This window comes from Propithecus coquereli, unplaced genomic scaffold (genome assembly GCF_000956105.1).
Source record: "Propithecus coquereli isolate 6110/MARCELLA unplaced genomic scaffold, Pcoq_1.0 Scaffold188, whole genome shotgun sequence".
NCBI classification, from domain to species: Eukaryota; Metazoa; Chordata; class Mammalia; order Primates; family Indriidae; genus Propithecus; species Propithecus coquereli.
Genome location: NW_012143634.1, coordinates 5440451 through 5445738, shown reverse-complemented (window position 1 = coordinate 5445738; position 5288 = coordinate 5440451). Strand labels below are relative to the sequence as shown.

The 5288-nt window shown below is 41.5% G+C and overlaps 1 pseudogene across 1 annotated transcript; it reads right to left on the bottom strand.

The window, feature by feature from the left end:
- Nucleotides 1-1028: 1028 nt before the first annotated feature.
- LOC105809048 lies at nt 1029-2343 on the bottom strand (annotated as a pseudogene). The gene has a single exon (XR_001137415.1). The product of XR_001137415.1 is annotated as an alpha/beta hydrolase domain-containing protein 17C pseudogene (transcript).
- Nucleotides 2344-5288: the final 2945 nt, after the last annotated feature.

Here is a 5288-nt window from a genome sequence, read left to right as displayed (position 1 = left end):
GTAGCTATAAATTAACCTAACAATGCCATATACTGGACTCCATAACTCATACCCTATAGCTCAACAGTGTATACCCAATCACTAATCAATGTTATTTCTGTAATCCAATGAGAATTCCTATCAAACAACTTTGTATCAGCCCACTCCTTGTTCCCTTTTACCTTTAAAAGCCTGCTTGTAACAAAGGCCAAACAGGGCACTTCCCAGTGTTTCCCCAGCTGCAGTCCTCACCCTTGACCCAAATAAACTCTCTACCTATATTCATTTTGCCTCAGTTTCTTTCTTTAGGTTTAGAATGTGACCATAGGACTTAGTTCTCATCAGTGGAATTTGAGCAGAAGTAATGAATACAAGTCTATTGCTTAAGAGACATTTCCTGGCCCTGGATGATCCTTCCTTCTGTTGTCCCACTGGCTGGAATGGAAATGACTGCAGTGACCTTGGAAGTCTCATATTAAAGGTGGCAGATCTGTCATAAGCCTGGATCCCTGTCTGACTATGTAGAGACCTGGAATCCTCAGGTCAGAATATGACATGAGAGAAATAGACTTCTTTGTTTTTGTTTTTTGTTTTTAGTTTAGTGAAATTTTAATTACATAAATTCTTCAAAGCATATTTACTTTACAAACAAGGAATTTGCAGTTCATTGTTGTAGCCTGACAAAAGAAAACTACCCATTAGGAATCTGTGCACAATGTGATTGCAAATATGTACAGTACTTTAAAAAAGCCTACAAGGAGGATTTTACAGAAGGAAAGTCAGTTAGGGTCTTTGTTAAACCAACTAGACAATCAAAATATTAAAACTGTGTTGGCTAGTAATAAATTTATACTTTAAAAAACTCCTAGTTTCCTTTTAAGAATATTCCAGTTATATTTATATGGTTACAGTTGATGAAGCTGTTCATGATAGTTCCAGTAGATTACCCTTCAGTTCATTTGTTTGGGGAAAGATCAGCATGGTGACAAAAATTAATAAAGGGATTTTCACCACAATAGTTTTCTATAGTAGTTTTCTAATAGTTTTCACCACAATAGTTTTCACGATCACAGCTTCACAAATGGATTGCCCCCATGAATCCACTGGCTGAAAGACAGCTGCATGTCAAATAGTGAGAATAGTGGTGGAGACAGGGTTGAGTCCTGCCTAAGTGAATCAGAAATGACGGGTAGGGTTGAGAAACAGATACGAGCATATTTTATATAGCACTAGTAAACTGTCCCTACATTCAGTTCTCATTCCCATTCCTGCAAGGTAATGAAGCTGGGAATCACGACTGTTCAGTTTAACATGTTATGTGAATTAGTAAAACAACCTTTCAATACAAAAGACTGAGATTTCGTCAGCTCTTTGATTAGAACACCCTATAGGTTGGACACTTCTTTGTGGTTCTCAAGCCATTACAGCTATCCAGTTAAAGCATGTGCATAACAGAGGACTCTTCTGTTCACAGTAAATGAGGTAAAATAGAGTTCTTGTCTTCAGGGATTAGGAAGTTCATGAGATATGAACTGTTTTAGTCCGTCTAGGTATTATGCATAAAGCTCTCTGTCATAATGGCCAGCCCCAACCCAGAGGAGCTCCACAGCACAGGGACAGCACTCCTACATCACTAGGCCATGGGAGAAATCAATGACCTCACCCTCTGTATGGTGAATGACCAACACAGAAGAGGTGACTTTAGATACCTTGTCAATGCTGGGGAAAGCGTCAAAGCAGTATGTTTTTCTGGTATCCGGAAAAGCCACTGGCAAGCTAGACATCAGGGGGAGCAGAGAATTACTGTTGCACACTCATATCGCAAGGCCAAGTCTACCATGGGGACAGTCCCAGTGCTCTGACTATGGAGGATAATGTTCTCAGGACTTACGCTATACTGGGTGCACAGCGCCTGCCACAGGGCCTCAGAAGGCTTCCGTAAGCTGACGACGTAGCCTGAGTAGTCCCAGAAGATATTGCAGTTGATGCGCCAGCAGAGGCTGATATAGACGCTGCACATCTGGCCCACATCCACTGCATTGCCGTGCTAGAAGAGCAGCATGTACCGGCTGAAGGGAGCCGTTGTCCCCCGCCGTGCGCAAGAAGACCTTGACAGCATGGAGCTTGCACTGCAAGTACTGCTGTCCGCCCGCGCGCTAGCTGAGGTGCAGGCTGCAAGTACAGGGTCTGGGACAATCGGCTTGGGCACTAGCACCATGTAGTGGGCACTAGCGGGCACTAGCCCACTCAGGTGGCAGGAAGGGCCAGCTTGGCGGTGATGTGGCTTGGGCAGGGCGGGCAGCAGAAGAGCCAGCACAGCTCTCCCAGAGAGAAGCCATTCACCCTGGGGCCTGGCTCAGACATCTGGGCAGCCAGGCGTTTGCTGCCCTGAGGGACTGGCTGGATGGCCCTAGGAGGAAGGAGGGTGGGTGCAGAGCACGTGAGTGCAGAGAGTGTCTCCTTTTTGTTTTTTAGGCCTCCTAAATTTTAAGGAGCCTCTTCCTTAACTAATACAAGAATTGGTACCATGAAAGTGGAGCACTGCTATATATAACAAAAACCTAAATTTTGCAGTATTTGCTTAATGATCAGGCGATGAATGATGAAGAAATATTAATAGTTTGAGCCAGAAATCTGGGTATCTCAAGACAACTGGTGCAACTGTTACCTATATTAACTTGGAAGGCAGACCATGTGCCTATCAAGCCAGTAGCTCTCGGGCAAGAGCCAGAATGCTAACTTGTAGTAGTTTAGCAAGGTATTACAAGAAAGAGATGAGGTCAGGCATGAATTGGTCAGTCTGCAAACAGGTGAAAAGGAATAGAGAGAATCTTTGTATTAAAAGCCTCACAGGATTGGAAAATCTAATTGTTTCTGGACCCAAGAGGTAAGTCTCTTATTCAAAATTTATTTTGAGACTCATTAAAACCTCCACATCAAGCAGAAAGACAAATAATGGATCCAGCACTGAGGCAAGGATCAGATTATGGTCATCACCCCTCCCCCCACAGAGCCTACTGTTTCAGATGGCATCAAGTTAGCTGTCATTAATAAGAGATGAAAGTCATGGAGACAATAAGGAAGCAAAGAGTAAAGCAGGTCTAAGAATTGTGTCCAGAAAATTACTTTGATTGTAGATACTGGCATATGAAAGTGACTGGAAGCAAACTAAATAGACACCTACTTTCATATTTCAATTCTAAGACATGCTTTTTTTTTTTTAGATTTTAACATTCTAGAAATAAAGAGTATTTTACAATTGATAGTGAATTACAATCCCTGTTTGTCAAGCATCTATCCTGATGTCTTTGTTGAAACATTCAGGAATTTAGCCATAGCAATTCATATTGCCATCACTTGAGTTGTATGTACTATTGATATGATACATGTTAAGTTCAGTCGCCATTTAAAATGTTTTTTAAAATATTACACTATTATTTGGCATTAAAATGAAAACTTATTGTATTTGTAAAAAGGCACAGAGCAGCAAGGGATGAATTTTATATTAGCAAAGGTTCACATTTTTCTGGTAAGATCAAGAAAATGTCAGCATCAAAACTTGCAAAGTCATCGCCAATGGCTGGGGAATTCCCAGAGACAATGGTGGAGCATTACTAATGCAGCATTACCAACTCTCTAGGTGGCACAAAGGATGATAATGTTCGAGAAAACTTGTAACAGCAAGAACCAGGTTGTGAAAATCATACAGCTCCCAAGAAGGGTATTTCCCCAATTTCCTCTTTGTATATGATCAGGGGGAATGACGGACAAAGATGAACACCCCATAGAACAAAACCAGGCCCTCCCTCAGGACAGTGATCAAAGAATTCTCTCCATCAACAGAATCAGGGACAGTGAGATAGTCTGGTCAAGGAATTTCATCCACTGTCAGGGCTGGGAGTCTTTGCATTACCCACTAAGTGGGCTTAACAATCACTATGGACCAATGACTGTTAGTGCTTCTAATTCTTTTTTTGAATGACTTTCATTATGGTTATGCTGTTCTCACATCACCATTGGATATTGAGGAGAGAGGGAACAAATAACTAGTCTTTTAGTTTGTAGATCTACAGACCATGAGGAGTCACATTCACTGAAATCCATTCTCCCTTCTTTCATAACAATAGAGTTGTAGCTAGGATGTGGCTGCCCAGCCTGGGACTACATTTTCCAGCCTCTTTGGAGCAAAGCCATAGTAGTGTGACAAAGATTTCTCCAATAGAATATAAGCAGAAATGATGTAGCAACTTCAGCTTCCCTTGCTTAAGAGAAATTCCGTGGCCCTGGAATTCTGCTCTTTCTCTCTGCTGACTGGAATTGTAATGACTAGAGTGACGTCAGAAGCCACATGTTGACAATGAACTAGTCTGAAATTTGAAATCATTATATGAAAAAGAAAGAAACTTCTTTATTTTTAAGCTACTAAATGTTGGAGATCTCCTTGTCACAGCACATAACTCTTCACCATAACTAACACACATAATTTGCAACTGTTTAAACTTAGAAGGAAAAATATTAGATAACTTCCAAATGTGTAGAAAAATAAATAGTTGGTTTGTTAAAAAATTTCTTTTAAGGGATTCATAAGGAAAAAAGTTAAAGACTCCTGGAATAGTTCATACTCGATAGTCTCTGCTTTTTCACCTTCTACTCACTCACCAACCAATTGTATTCTTGCTCCCTCCCTCTCCAGAAAGAGAAGATACAGGTTCCAAAGAGGTTGCTCTGTCTACAGCAAACTCTAGATATATCCAATGCCTTTTCTACCCATAGTTCCGTCTAAGAGAATCTATCCCACCTTCAGCTCCTGTTGAGAGAGCTGCTTCATATTTTGTTCCATATGACCCTGTGTGCCCGTCTTCCCTACCACCAGTCATGGTCATAGCAGACTTGGCCAGGGCGGGCACCTGACCAATGAGCAACAGTCAATCCATTGGCAGGCCAGGAACCTATGGTGTAGCCTGGCCCTCAAAGCCAAACTGGCTTTATAATATTTACATCTCTTGGGAATCTGAACTGGAAAATATGAAACAGATGGCAAAGGAAGCTGAAAATGAGCACATGTCTAGAGAAAGGCCATGAATTAGTGCTGGGACCATTAAGGGTCAAGACAAACTCAGATTATAAACAAGCAGAAACTGTGAATTGGGAGAAGCTAAGAGTTAAAGAAGAGCTACATAGAAAAGAGAAAAGGAGGGGCCATTTCTGTTTCATGCCAGTTATCTTAAAAAACCTTCAACTGCTGGGCGTGGTGGCTCACAACTGTAATACCAGCTACTCAGGAGGCTGAGGCAGGAGGATCATTTGAA